Source organism: Rhagoletis pomonella, unplaced genomic scaffold (assembly GCF_013731165.1).
Source record: "Rhagoletis pomonella isolate Grant_MI unplaced genomic scaffold, Rhpom_1.0 Rhpom_scaffold_00005, whole genome shotgun sequence".
Taxonomy (NCBI): Eukaryota; Metazoa; Arthropoda; class Insecta; order Diptera; family Tephritidae; genus Rhagoletis; species Rhagoletis pomonella.
The window spans coordinates 56281924-56298296 of NW_023458559.1; the positions used below are offsets into that span (position 1 = coordinate 56281924).

At 33.9% G+C, this 16373-nt stretch overlaps 2 protein-coding genes across 3 annotated transcripts in view; one reads left to right on the forward strand and one right to left on the reverse strand.

The window, feature by feature from the left end:
• The window catches only part of LOC118739275, a 63362-nt gene extending 48736 nt beyond the window's left edge, over window positions 1-14626 (reverse strand). The window contains exon 1 of one of the 2 annotated variants that reach the window (XM_036470512.1): window positions 14195-14626. The gene's annotated coding sequence lies outside the window, so the exon portion shown is untranslated. Of the gene's footprint in view, window positions 1-13622; window positions 13890-14194 lie in introns of those variants that run through there. The other variant, XM_036470513.1, reaches the window with a different exon arrangement.
• The window catches only part of LOC118740165, a 265156-nt gene that overhangs the window by 218693 nt on the left and 30090 nt on the right, over window positions 1-16373 (forward strand). The gene's annotated exons all lie outside the window — the stretch shown is intronic.

Genomic DNA, 16373 nt, shown 5'->3' on the forward strand with positions numbered 1-16373 from the left:
TGAAAATTTATTGAATTTTAATAATTATTGTACACAGTCTGAAATGAGGTATAATCTCATCTATCTAGCTAGCTTGACTTAAACAAAAATAATAATATTAAACATTAAATAAACGAAAGGCATATAGCCAAAACTGGTCAGAATAAGGCGAGTCTATTATCTCTGCCACAATTTTTTACATTTTGCTAATAAAACAAAAACTAACATGCGAATTTTCAAGTTCTAAAGCTCAAGTCAAGTGTAAAGACATAAGCAGTTTAAAAATAGGAATTATAAATATTTAAAATAGTTTTTGATCATTTCAGATATGGTTTTTGCCTCAATATCTCAGAATTTCATATCAAATAAGAACAGTAAACTTAGAGGTGGCATAAAATGAAAATAAAAAAAATACTGATAAAAATATTTGGTAAAATAATATGTCAGAAAAATACTATGAGACCACATGTATTCAAAATTTCTTTCATTTTATTGCACTGTGTAATTAGCTCAACCATTAACCGATCCGAAATTCGCCACAAATGTTTGATCCAAACCAAAACCACTTATTATAAAAGTTCAATCTTCTTAAAATGCCACAGTTCCTTCCCGTTAATGGTGTGGAGTCACAAAACATTATTATATGCTAAAAAAAATCCAAATTATTTAGAACGTTGGTTGTTCCCAACGCATGAAATAATGCTGTAAAATATTTATTTTGCAGAGTGTAAATATTTTTTTGGGTGACAGGTAACAAGATCAACGGAAATAACGTCAACTAGGTTATTGCCACATCCGCAGTGCTCGATTGATGTGAAAACAGCGCCCCAAAAGAAAACAGCTGCAAATATGAAAGTCAACGAATGCAATATTTTTTACAAAAAAAATTTGCATTTTTGGCTTCTATTAAACTTAAAACAGTATTGATTCCTGCAATACTTGAACTCTTAAATTTTGGTACTTAAATTTTGTATAGTAATAGAAGGTCATGCTATTAAAAAACACACTTCTAATTTAAAATAACAAATCAGTTCATATTGTTCCAAAGTTTGTGATTAATAAGGAACCCCAACTGTTGCGTCGCTTGAAGTTAAGTGTTTCTTTGGCAATTAACAATGCCTTGTGAAATCAACAGTGGGCAATTATTTACCAGTAGCCAAACGAAGTAGCGCGTTCGAGAGCCAAAAGCATGAAATATTGTTGACTTTAGCGGGTAGGCATATGTATGTACATATCTATGTGTAAGCATGCTCCTCACGAAAACTGTGTATTTTTGTTTTATTTCTTGCAATAAATCAAGGCCGTGAAGCGTGGAAAAAAAACATTTGAGTAGCAAAATACAAACGTACATGTATACATATACAATTACTATTATATATTCATATATGAACGACATTGTAAACTTGTCGCCACTATTTATTTCGTTGTCGCAGATTCAAAGCAAGCTTTGTTGTCACACTGAAATTGATTTTAATCCTATTAATTTCAATGCCACAAATATTGTGTGATTACAAAATTGAATTCGAGTCGCAAGTATACATACACACATACAAGAATTAAATACTAAGCCAGTGGTGAATATAAATTAAAAAAAATTTTTTTTTGGAAATTTAATTTGCGGTTTATCTATTCTCATAGTATTAGTATAATTATATTACTTAAGTACTTCAATTTTTGTTTACTTCTGGCAAAGCGTTCTCATTTACACATAGAGTTTCACTTCCACGAGTATAATTTTTTGCGTCCAGAGGTGATATCATAGGTGAATAAATAAAACCAATGATCCATATATCTTTGTGTATGTATACAAGGGTGGTCCTAAAACGCTTGTAAAAGAAATTTAGGTCGGAATTTTAATGCTCTCACCCCCTAAGTTTGTTCTATGTAAATAAAATATACCCCTATGAATTTGAAATCAAAAAATATTTAGAGGTCATTTAAAACCAGGGACGGAAAATAAACATTATTTTTTAAATAAACCAAGAAACTCAACGAGTAGTAATCGTCGTAAAATAATTTTAATTATACTCAAGTATATGTGGTGGTACGTCCTACTGGGATTTATAAGTACATGGTAATCTAAAATCAAAATATAAATTTGTTAATATTAAAAACCTGGACATAAATGTCCATCATTTGAAAATTTAGCATAAATTTTTGGTACCTAAAACACTAGTAATAAAAATCTGGTCAATTAGAGATTTGTTTGTGATACTTTAAAAGCTGAATACAATTTTTTACTAAAAGCTATACATAAGATTCTGGTCATATAAATTTTCGGTTACTGCAAATGAGCACACATAAAATGGATATTGAAAAACTAACAAAATCCAAGGTTTTAAAAAGTGGTTGCGACATTCCAATAGGCATTAAAGGGTATACAACGACTTTTGAGTTACAAAAAGTGAACATAGACACCAGTCCAGTAGAGAATGAATATGTTGGAGGGTTCATTTAATGCACTTTTTACAGCTTAGTAGTCATAGGACCTTATGAATAAAAACTAGGCAATTGCTTTTACCTAAATTTATTTGAATAAACCGAGTAAAAGGTCTGAAATTTTAAGAAAAAGCAACTGCTTATGCTGGATTCCCACTAGGCATTAAATGGCAAAAATTGTAATGACGAAGTTTGGAATAAAAAAATATTAGTGTCACTACTTTAAAAAATAGTTATAAAATTCATTTCCACCGAGCATTTTTTAAATTCCGCCAATTTTTCGTCATTTCGATGCCTAGTGGAAATTCGGCATTAGTTTTTATTCATAAGGCCCATTACTGTGCATTTTTTTTTACTTAAAGCGCACAAAAGAGAAGGAAGATTATATCCACTTTTTACCTTGTCTTGTAACTAATAAAAATTTATGTCCAGTTTTTTAATCTCCAAAAAATTATGTCCAATTTTTATATTGCCGAAAATGTATGTCAAGTTCTTATTACACCAAAAAGTTTTAAAATTACAAAATATGTATGTCCTGTTTTTATTTGACCAAAAAATTATGTCCAGTTTTTTGTTAAAACAATTATAGTATGCATATCCACTTTCAAGTGGGCCCTTTTTACTTTCAAGCGTACATATGTAAATATATACATATTTTTATATGTTTGTACAGTATAAAAAGTCTCGTACCGGCAGGTGTTTAGAAATGTATTTTTATATTTTTAAATCAAATAATTTTCTTAAATAATTACTTATTCACTAATTGCGCTTGATCACCTGAACTGCATTTGGCCTTTGCTAATTGCCTCACGATGTCTAATTCACTTCCTATTTTGTTGCCGGCCGCATTAACTCTACTTAACGCGCTGCTTTAAACAAATCCGCCATTTACTTCAAAATTAAACTAAATTTATACAAATTGAACAGTTCAGCAAGTTGCTAGGGGACTCGATTGAAAACACGTGAACATTCACACACAAACAAACATTCGCATTGCGATATTAAATCCTACTTATGTAAAATTCCTCTGACTTTCGAGATTCTAAAATATTTCACAGCCAACTACAATAAATATGTCAGCAAGCAGCCAGCCAGTTAAACGCTCCCAGCTTCAAGTGTATCGCACACTTGACCCCACCAACCAACACAGAAAGAAAAAAAGACAAGTACCGCAATGGTCATTGGGCAATTGTGCGGCCGCGCTTACAATGATTCAGCGCTTATTGAATGAACGCACGGCCATGCTGTCAGCTCATTGAATGTATGTACATATTTATCTTTAGCGTTGCTCAAGTGCTTAAGTGGCCGTGACTCTTCGCAAGGCTTTGACTAGCTAGCTAGCGCGATGTCTGGTCTTTTGTCTGTTACTAAACAGCCTGCTGACTGCTGCCCCTTGCCCTACAACCAAACAATTGCCAACCGTTACATTTCTTTCGGTTTTATTACAACTATTTAACTGCGTGAAGTTTTTATGGTGCCTTTTCTTTGTAATTAAACCGCTGTCTGAGTTGACTTAAACGCGTCTTATAATTCTTATTCTGATTCTCTGTTAGCTGGTCGCTTGTACGAGTCTTCTACCAAAATTAAAATTGAGCGCGTCATCGTAGAGAAAACTACATCATATTTTCCGTGCGCTGGTGATTTATTTGCCCGCAGCAGCAGCGGCATGGGAATGTATGTATGTATGTAGCTATGAATTCGCGCGAATTTCATTTATGGCTTAGTGAAGCTGCGTACCACTGCGTCAATCCCGGTCCAAGACTGCACTGCCTGTGGACGTAAGAGACATACATACATACACACGTATGTATGAATTATGTGTACTAAAGCCAGTCGCTTGTGCACATATTTCCCCCACTTCGGCTCTTTTACATCATTTGGCTTTACTCTTCAGTCTTTTGTTCGCTGTTCTTCGTTCTGCTGTTACACACATCATTTTATTTGAGTTGAACTTTGGTTGGTTATTATTTTTTCAATTCTCACACAATTGTTACAATACACGTTCAGTTTTTGATGATATTGCTTATTTCATAGTTATCAATGGTGTCATCAGTTCGACTTTTAATGATGAATGCAGTTCATTAAGAATTTCCCAATCTTGTATTTTTTTTTTTGTTATTTTAATTATTACTTGAACAACATACGAATATTTCAAAACACAATGGTCCGAAAGAAATTGAAAGGTAAAATTGGATAGCGCTGAACATCTTATTTTTGATTAGATTTTTTAAGTACTAAAAGGCACAGATTTTATATTAGAGGATATAAGTAAGGAGAAAAGGTTGAAACGTGTAGCAAAAAGAGCGGATTTTTTTGACGTGTAAACTGATATATCAAACCAGATGTTCCTTAAAATTATTTATTGGTATCATCCCAAGATTCCTCACTACATTAAAGGTACATAAATAATCCAGTCCCAGATTTATTATATGGTTTTGAATTTGGAAAAATAAAATTGGATTATCTTTGATAGCTTTTCTGTGGTCTATCTTCTTCTATTATTCTTCTTGTTTGGCGCTGTCTATCCATAGAGCATGCAATATCACAAACATTTCAAATCCTCGATGCTAACACAACACCAGCGAGTTTTCCTAATAGACTTTAAAGTTGCAGTTATCAGTGCTTTGCACCAATACGGAAAATCCATTTTGCCACTAAATGGGAAATAAAAATGAGTCCAATTGCAAGTGCTTTAATTATGCATTTTTTCCATATTTCCATATTTTGATGGCGGAAACGGAAGTATAAATCCAACTACAATTTCCAATTAACTAATCGAATCACTTGCTGTATTATCTTGGTTTAAGGAAAAGAAAATAATAAAATCTTATCTATACTTCCTTACTAATATTAGAAATCCGAAAATGAGTTTGTTTGTTTGTTACGCTTTCACTCTTTAATTATTCAACCGATCAGCATGAAGTTTTGTACACTGCTGTCATTTAGCCCAACTTAAAATAAAGGATTAGGCAAGAGGGCGTGGCACCTCCCATACAAACAGACTTTTTTATACTGCATTTCTCACGAAATATTTTTGGTAGATTACTGGAACTTGGTATGGAGATATATAAAATCATTCTCTATTCATGGATGAGGGCTGCCACCTTTTAAAAAATCTAATTCAACTTCAACTAAGCGAGTTATTTATCTAAAAATTATATTAAAAAAATGGATGTCAAGAGGTTTAAAAAAGCTTTAGTTTGAATATACTTTGAAAATGGTTGCCACCTGTTCGGAAATAAAATTTAAATTAATTATACGCAAGCTACCTGAAGAATAAAAATATGGTTGTCAAACAAAATATTTTTAAGAAACCTTCAGTTTTAAAGTTTTGCATAATATTGAAGTCTCTCACAAGGGTTGCCACCTATTTAAAAATTCAATTCAATTAGTTTAAATGAAATATTATAAAATTGTTTTTTTATTGAAACTTTTTGGTCCAACATTTTCACCAACAATTCACGCTTACGATTTCCATTGGCACGCTCATCGGCTAAGATTATGGTTTGGTGATCGTTTTCCGCCTTAAATATATGTGTATGTGTATACATTAAAAAAAACTATTTTCCTTTTTTAAACAATGTAATCTAAAAAAATCTGAAAAAATAATAATTTAAAAAAGGAAGAAATCAAATAAGTTCCTGAAAATTAAATTAAATTAAAACATATTCTTCTTTTTAAAGAAATATCATCTAAAAATCAAAAGAAAATGAAATTACGGACGGAAGAAAAATTAACAATAAAAGAAATGAAATTAAAAAACATATATTTTTCTTTTTAAAACCATAAAATCTAAGAATATAAGAAAGAAAATTAAATTAAAAAAGAAAAAAAAATATTAAAAAAAAAAGAAAAAAATGCTGTGCCCGAGACTCCAACACGGATCTCTAGAAGGCACGTCCGCGCTTTGCTCACTCTGCCACTGCGACTGTTGAAGCAACGCGAGCTAAATGATATACAAATGCTTTCTTTCAAAATAGATTTTCACCACAAGCGGTGAATGGGAGACCTTTTTTCTAAGGCTTTTGTGCTAGAATAATGAAAGTCTTTCGAACTATTTTGCCTTGTGTAGTTCATTACGAAAGACATTTTACTATTTTAGCCAAAATTGCCCAGATTTTAGGACTGTCTAACTGTTAGACTTTCCTGTAGGTCTGTAGTAGTCTCGGAGTCCAGTAGACTTCTGCTTCGACTGTCCTTTCAAGTTTGTAAGCATCTGTTTAGAAGTTTATTAGTATCGCGATTTTTAAGAATCTGCCTAGGTTGGCCGAGTGTCCCGAGGCTGCCTCGATCTACTTATTATTGAAACCAACTGAGAAAAAAAAAATGAATCACATACATACTTCTTTTTATTCACCAATCCACTCAGCTATTTCAAAATTATCAAATCGTTTTGAAAGCGCTACGTTAAAAAATACTCATGATTTTTCTTCGGTAATGAAAGAAAGTAGCTGAAGAAACCTATACTCTTAATATCGCTCTTTAATTACCAATTTGCCACAGCCAACCGGTAATTTTAATTATTATTTTTCTTTGCTTTGTAATTACAAGGCATGCGATGCTTAATCGTTTTGTAGGTTAAATTGCGCGCCTTTTCGAGTGAGGGAGAACAATGAACTTGATATAATCAATTACATATGTGTGCATTTACAATAGGATGGTACAAAAAAAGCCATAACTGAAGAATATCGCAAGTAAAGATACCCGTATTTTTTATTTCGAAATCGGTTAACTTTGCCGCCCGAGCTTTGAAGTTGTCCATATGTTTCATATGGGGAAAATACAGTTTTTCGTAGAACTGCTATAAATTTGTTCAAAATAAATTCCGAAACAATAGACTTATGCTACATATTTAATTTTAAAATTTTGCTAACCACTTTTTAATAACCGATAATCTCATCTCTTATTTGCAATTAATAAATTATTTTATGTGTTCATAGCAATATCGCGCACGTTTTGTAAAAATAGTAAGTATCACTTTAGGGTTAAATAAGCTCACAATTCTATTGTTCGAATATTTCTGAAGGGAAATGTTTTTATTTCACCAAAAAATATTTGTTTTATACGTAAAATTTTATTTTCCCCAAATAAAAAATATGAAAATTTACAAAACCCCGGCGGCACGGTTAAATATTAAGCAATTTAAAAATAAAATATACGGGTCTCCTTATTTTCCGTTTTCTATAGTTCTGCGTAGTGGTAGAAAAAAATTACAAAAAGTTGATTTTTCTGTGCATTTTTGGACCATCCCAATATACCTACTAGCAGTTTTTATGAAAACAAAAACTTCTATCAAAATTGCTTAGTCTTTTTGGCAAGCGTGTACATATATTTTTGTCACGAAATGGTTTAATTTTTTTGTTTTTGATTTTCGTAATTTCTGCCAATTGTTTAGAGGACCATGAAAATTTTCATTTCTTAGTTAATCAAAAAAAAAAACTAAAAAAAAATATTGATTGCGTTAATACTGCGCTAAATTGCATTAGTTTAGCACATACCACGCCACCGTATAGCTAACTTGGCTAGATTTAACGCCAGCTGTGAGCTCAACTGGCTGCTTAGTTAAGTAATTCACTTAAATCTTTGCAGAGTAGACTTAGTTAACTCGTTAGCTAGCGCCTAGGTCGCCATGTGTTTTTTCTTAATTTTTTCGCTTTGTTGTTTGATTTGGTTTAAAATCTTCTACTATTCAACTCGCTCGCTGTTTGGCTAAGCGGTTATCTGCATACTTAGTTGGTGTGAATTGAATTAAGTTGTGTTGCGTGTATTTTTTTTTTCTTTTTCTTGTTAATCTTCTTTTACTTTTTTTCCTTCTTTTGTTTTTGACTCATATAATTTATGTTGGCACAAAATTTTGGTCTGAATTCGTATTTTGGCGTTTGTGTCATGCAGTTTGAGGTTAATTAAATGCAAACAAAAGCCGGATGGTGCAAAAGCGACCGAGTGTATATACATTAGGGTGGTCCAAAATAAGTTAGGTCGGAATTTTAATGCTCTCACCCCCTAGGAAATAAATATGGTGCTGGTTGATTTTTCCAGCAGGGTGGTAAGATTTTTCGAAAAAATGACACTGAAGATGGCACAACGCCGAAACCGGTTCGTCTGTAAACCAAGCTTGACAAGGGATGACGGAAATTCATTCCAAAATAAATCACCCCATTTTTTTTGAATGAAAACATATGTATAGGGACGTCGCTCAAAGCGCTAAATGTTTTCCATGTAATTTATTTTCGTAGAAATGGTATAGAATTCTTCAAAATAAATATTTTTCTATCGGAAAGCTCTGTTTCTTTTCAGTAGACTTCCAATAACAATACCAAATTATTCCGACTTTATTTCATCACCTGCATTTTTCGACCAACCTAATATACATACATATGTATGTGTGTATGTATATACATATGCAGCTATTGCTAGCAGCGAGCAGTTTACCAAGCGCAGCAACAATCATTACCAAAGAAAAACAACGTAGCAAAAACCTGAATGTTTGCTTTGCAATGCCTTCAAGTTGCGGTCTTCTTTTTAATTTCGGCAATCGGATCTCATCTCGCACTGCTATGCTTCTCTTTTTTTTGTACTTGTTGTTGCGCCGCTGCAGCTCGTACTTTTTATTAGCTCGCTCTTACTTATCGCTTTGTTATCTGCGCTTACGATGAGTACATTTGGACTTTTAATATAAAATTTCCATTCTTTGTTTATTTGTTGTCGTTGTTGTTTTTGTTATTCTGTTCTGCAATGCAACAAGCACTTGGTAGCTGAAGCTGTTGTGCATTCGTTGCTAAAATTATTGGCTAATGAAGCTGTTGCCACTGTTGTTGTTTATGTTGTTGTTTATGTTGTTCTTGTGCTTTTATTAGTACCTTTTGGGCGCTGCGCTCGCCCATGCTGCAATCTACAGTAGCTGTGCTTCTGCTTCTGCTTGGGCTATCATTTCGCACAGATGGTGTTTCTGATAATGAATGGGCGGTGTTTATATGTATATTTATATGTGTAAAAGCTTTTGCAATGCTTACAATTAGGTATGTACATACAAAAAGTAAGTACGTGTGCGTAAAGTATGCATATCGTAGCAACGTTTGACTTACAACGCTTCACAGTCTAAATATCTCGTTAACCATCTAAGTGCCGGATGACGACCTGCTGCTGCTGGTGCATTGCCTTGGCGAAGAGCGCATATATATACGCTGGCAAATTTAATTAACGAGCTAAATGCAAATTCATATAACTTACATGCATATGTTTGTGTGTGTACGTGTATATATGTATGCACGTACATATGAACATATGTATATTATGTCAAGATCTTCTGCACGACTCTACGTTCGCTAACTGCGTGAATTGCCTTAAAACTGGGGCGAATGGGGCTTTTCTATTGATTTCGCATGCCAACAAGCATGCGTTTTGGGGCAAATTTCAAGAGTTGTTAAATTTTTCGACAAAAACGTGTATTTGGTCGATTATGGTGGCACACATAACATTGAAAATGCTCTGTCTTCAGGTTTGTATAAGTAACAAGATTCCATCGTGAAATTGTATTTAAATGAAAACTTAAAAAAGATATATTAAAAAACGTAAACATAACCACTCGTGCTCGTATAACCGCAGTTGCGTACGTAACATATACGCCCCGTAGCACCATACGCCGTCAGCTAAAATGTTACTCGCGCGTGCAAGAGAAAAAAGACAAATGAAGATATATTAAATAGACTTTTGATTATGTAGTTCCGACCCTGTTATATCAAGTATGAGAAAACTACTCCAAAAAAAATCCCGGATTTGCCGAAAGAAGCACAACAGTTGTTAATTATGCAGCCCTATAGCGATGATGAAGGTATTGATAGTGATGACAATGACGCAAGCGAAGATGATGATTATTTTTATTAAAGGTTATATATTCTGAATTACCTTCTAGGCTTAACAAAAACATGTAGATAATTATTGAAGAGAAAATTTATACAATTCTTATTCATTGTCATATAAAAAATTACCTAAAAAAGCGATAATATGGGTGATGTTGATGATGAAAATAGTAATGAAGATGGGAATAACAACTAAATTTTAACTTTCCCCGCTCTTTGGTAATGCCATAAAAACCTACACGAAAAAAAATCGCATTAAACTATTTTGGATTTGTCTCTTTTACTTCATTTGGTACTAATTATACAAATACATCAAAATATTTTAAATTAACTGTACGTATGAATTGATATCTCCACTTGCACGGTCGATTATCCCACTGTACGTCGAGAGAGGACTTTACTCCTTAATTGCCTACTCGGTTCAAAGTAGCACTTGTTGGCAATAGTGATTTTGCGTTGACTTTCGATGCTGACATTATTATCGGTGTTAATGATCTCTCGAAATTATAACTGTCAACATTGACGTGGGTGCCAAGAAGCGAATGACCTGACTATTTTCTTGATGACAGGAGATACTTCGCCTTGTTTTCGTTGACCAGCAGACCCATTCGCTTTGCTTCCCTATTCAACTTGGAACGGGCAGAACAGACTTCGCGACTGTGATATGTACATAAGTTCATAAATACCGAACATAAATTATTGGCTATTTAAAATTCGGTACATATGTTTATTTCGGTAATTTATAAGTTTTGCCTAGATTGAAAATGTGAAGATTTTTTTGAAATTTTAATTTTGGACATACATTTTTTTATCGTTAGAAGCGAGGCGATAATTTATGCTAAAAGTGTGCCGGTAATTTTAAGCTTTGAGGCAAATTTATGTTCACTTACCTAACCTTCTGGATAGAAATTTTTCTCAATTTTAAATTGAACTTATTTGAAATTTCGAAAACAGGCCAAAACTGGTAATTTAAAAGTGAACATGAGTTTGTGGTCATGTAAAAACTGGACATAAATATTTGATAACCAAAGAGAGAATATACATTTATGGTTATAAGAAACGGAATATAAATTGTTGGTGTTCTAATAACTGGATATACATTTTTGGCAATTTGAAAATATATATATTTTCTTAGACATATTTTCTGGCTATTCAAAAACTGGGTATTAATTTTGGTCGCATACAAACCGGATATATATATTGTGTTTTATGGAAGCTGGGCATATTTTTTTGGGCATTCAAAACCGGAAATTAATCTTTCACAATTCAAAAATGGATGAAGGGTTTTTTGGCCATAAAAAATGGACATACATTTTTAGTAATGTTAATATTAATAAAAAGTATAGAAGCGAATTGAATTGCCTATGCCCAATTTAACCAAAAATTATGTCCTTTAAGTTACCAAAAATTAATGGTCAGTTGTTAAGAGACCAAAACTGAATGGTCAGATTTTAACTGAAACATAAATTTGTTGTCCATTATTTACTTTCAAACATTCATATCCAACCATTTCTGTGCCTTTTAAGTAAAGTTTTGGTTAACCAATTGGCCCGAGTATTGTCAACTTTTTAAGCGTAACGGCTGAGTTGCCACAAACGATTATGAAATATGTAATTGAAAGCGAAAATTCAAGAGTTGCGCATGCGCCAAAGCAGTCGAGCCAAATTTAAACAGACAGGCATATCCAAACGAAATTTCAGTTACAATGCAAAATCACGTGATCGCAGGTACACGCTTTCAGTTGCTAAACAAAGGCAGTCAAATTGGTCTTCTGCCAGCCACTCGTCCGTCCGTCCCATCGTCACTACATCGTTCGCTTTTGCGCACCACTCATCACCAATTTTAAATGGTTGCAATACGCTGCTAAAAACCACGCACCACTCAACACTTTAAGTATCTCACAGATACGCTGCAATTATTAAGTAATGTTTTGGTATCGCATTTTAAATGTTTGCGCTGATACGCAAGCGCTCAGTTGCGTTGGCGGCGGCGGCGGCGGTGGTGGTGGTGGCGTATTTTTGTGCAACGTTGCGTACAAAAAGCGCCAAATGGAGATAACAACGCAACAACAACAGCAATAACAGATTAGGTACAAGTAACTACATACATACATACATACATATATGCACAATAAAAATTTTATAGAAATGTTAACTACTTGTATTATTGTTATTAGTTATAAGAAATCAAGCGGTGAAACAGAGCGTTATAAGCAACCGGTTAACAATCACAAGAACAACTATAAAAAATCGCAATAAAACACAAAGACATGTTGAAAAAATCGTTGTAGCTACAACGAAAAATAAATTCAGAAAAAAAAATTTAACAAGCAAGACATGAGTGGTTGCGGTAGCAGTAAACCGTAGGCTGTGGGCCGTATAGTAGTACAGTGGTACGGACGGGTATTCGAATTAAGGTTGAAATTTAAATACGTTTTATAGCGAACAAAATGTTTTTTTGTATTGTTCCAATGAAATGAAGTCAAGATATCAAGCCCTAACCGCCAAAAAAAACGTAAGCAATATTAAAAAAAATTTTTTTTTTATTCAGAAATGCATCAAGATGCCCCAGGAACGTTTCTGTATCAAAAAGAAAATTTTGGCTTACGTCTTTTTGACGAGTAGGGCTCCATTTTATTTCTAATGAGTTTGTTCTCATATCCTTTTGTTCGTATGCACCAGAAACCAAATTTTACAGGAGATCGTTTTTTTCTACTTTTCAAAATTTTTGAAATTCTTTTATTTTATGTTTTTACTACTTTCAAACTACTTTTTGTAATGCACATACTTAAAGAAAATTTTTGGCGTAACTATAGGGATTGCATCTACAATATTTTACCAGGTGATACAGTGTGGGGTTATAGAACAAATTTGCATCAATGTTACATCAAATTACATATTTCGCGAAAAGGTGTTCGGAATAATACTAAGATTTACGTGAACTGGATTAATTGGAAAATAACTTCCAAAAATTTAGTTTATTTTTATAAATAAAATAATTTTATAAGGTTTTTTAATCTCAGATGATATACGAATTTTTACGTTTTGGAGCTATTTCTAATCGGTTCAACACAGGTAAATCTTAATATTATTCTAAAAATTTTCCTGAAAACTAACATATGCAAATCAGTTCAATTTTTTGTAGTCCAATTTTCAAACATAGATATATATTGCTATTTTGATTCCACCATAATGGAAACAAATTATCACCTAAAGTAAATTTTCGTTTGATTTAGAAAGCTGAAGAAAGAAATATTTTTGAAAATCGAACACAGTAAGAAGGAGCTATTTGGATCCTATTAAGAATAAATAAATCTGTTTTTACATATACATAATTTGCTCTCACATCGAACCACTGTGCATAGCCAGTTCTTCAATTTTCTTCGTTTAATAGCTGTTGTTGTTGTTGCTGTTTTATTTTTTTTTCTCCGCTTGTATTTCTTTACCGCCGTGTCCAAATCACTGCTTTGCTTTGTCTGCTTTTGAACTGCTTTAGTTTTCGTAGCCAAAAAAGGTGGCCGAAAAAATTGCAATTACGTTTGACCAACAAAGGCAGTGCCAAGCGGCAAGCTGGCAAGCAAGCAAGCCAACAAAACGCCGAACCAGAAATGAAACCGCTGAGTGCACTGCGCTTAATAAATCAACACGTATCGCACGTTAGTGGTCACAATAAAAGCGACGGCGATAACCGACGCCGAACAAAGCAAACAAAGCCGCTGCAAAATGAAAAATGGGTTGCCTTAGCCGGAAGTTTCGCCAAAGCTAACTTTTCCCACGTAAATTGCACGCAAACGCGTACAACGATAGCAAAAAAAAGAGAAATACGAACAAAAAAAAAACAGCAGCAATAAATATAAGAAGTGGCACATATGTATGGTGGCCAGCAGATATGGATGGATGGTGCAACCGAAAACCCACCTGTTGATTGATTTATCGCGCGACGATCTGCGCCAGCCAGCAACAAACACCAACACCGATAGCGTCAAAGTCAACGATACTGTTACGCTGATTTAAGGCTTCTTTATTTTAGACGCTGGATTTATTTTTGTTGTTATCAATGCCACAAAAAGTGTTTGTGGAAGCAAATTACGAATTGCAATTTTTCTTTGTTTTCCGAAAGCGCTTTGTTTTATATCAAGTATCATTAACTAACACAACAGCAATTCGTTTGCTGTTATTCGCTAAAAAGCGTTTCGAATTCGCGTAGCACGAGTTGCCACTTTTTAGAAGTTGGAGAAAACAACGTACCGCACGCGGTAATCAACACCGAACGACTGATGGCCAGTTGGCTGTGTGACTGCCTTGAAGGCACAGCCACACAGCCATCCATCGCTGTGGCAGCGGCAGTGGCAAGCGCATTGACGTCAACGTTAGCAGCGGCAAAGAGCGACCACAACAATGCTTTGACTGGTGGCTTTGATGGCAGCAGCAACCCGAACACACTGACTCCATAGGACCATATGTGGAGCTGTTGCTGTTATTGCCTGCTTCTTGGTTTCTTTTACATTTGGTTTCACATGTGCTTTTGGTCACAGTGTATGTAGCTTTCGGCAGCACAAAAAAAAAAACAAAAAACTGTCTGCCATTCGAACGAAATTGTAGCCAAAAACCAAGAAACTAAGCACAGAAATCAGAGCCAAAGTTGGAGTCTAATACAAGTGGGCACACATACACTCTAAGAAAATAATAACAAAGCACAATCATACAGACAAGCGGTGAGTTTGACGCTACGTTGGATGGTCAGGGAGTCAGACAGTCAGACAGTTTGCCAATTTAGAGAGCGAAGTCCACAGCAGACGCTTACTGTGCTCCCATTGAGTGCTCTCGTCTGCTGATCGCTGTACGTTGTTGGTCTTTGCGCAGCTTTGTTTTTCTAACGCGATTTCTTTGGTAATGGCTGCCAGAGTAAAGCTTTGCTCTCTTTCAATTTTCATATTTACATATGAAATCTCTGTTATAGTTTCTTTCAAATCGTGATTTGAAGCTCTGTAATTTAAAAAAATTAAATTTGAAATTTTGACACCTGAAAAATTTGATATATACTTTTGGACATAAAATTTGGACATACATTGTTCATTCAAAAATTTTCAAATAAATTTTTGGTAATTTCAAAACTGAACATAATTTTTATGCCATTTGAAAATTGGACATAGTTTTATGTTAATTTGAAAATGGAACGAAATCTTTTGGTAAAACAAATTTTTGCCCTTTTAAGAACTAAACATAGGCTTTTGGTCATTTAAAAAGTGGAGATTAAAAATTGACTGGTAAATAAAATCTTATGTTTTCGAAAAATGGATATATAATATGGACGGTAGAAAATGAAGAGACAGCGACTGTTGAATTGTGAAAAGTTGAGATAGAAAGGTGGTCAGTAAGAATTAGTATTTCCAATTTTGCTGTTTTAATGCTGATTAAAACGAAAGCGATACAAGAAAATTAATCAAACAAATTTTTCAATAAAACGAAAAATGTGCGAAAATGTAATTCCAATCATTTGATAACATAACAAAGTACATCAGCAGCACTGAATGCCACAAAAGGTATATATTTTGTCGTCATCTAATAAATTATTATCCATTGAGAAGAACATATTTCCGCCGTCGCTCCACTCGCTGCAGTTGACGTCGTTGCAGTCGACCCTGGACTCCGCTATTGAGTAAATTTGCTTTGTACTCAAATAATGCAAACAGCAAAAGAACAGCATTAGCAGCAACAATACCAGCAATAACAAATATAAAAATGAGTGCAACGTTCAAAAGCAGACACGCAGAGGTAAAGGGCACTCAGGAAATTGAACATAAAAGCTTTATTGTTTATTGCATTTTGGCAAATGTACAACGACGCCGCAGCAGTAAAGATAACAGAAAAAAACAAATAACAACAATAGTTGATGTTTTAAGAAAACAACTGCACTACGAAAAAAGCACGCGCGTCTATGGAGAAATGTCGTCTCTTTATTGTTGCCGTTTTTGGAGTTGGTACATAAAAAGATATCATGGAGAAATGGGAAAAAATCAGAGCAAAATTAGCGTTGGCAAACAAACCTTTGGACCCGACAGCCTACAGACAGGCCTTGAGCGGCATTCACAGGGAC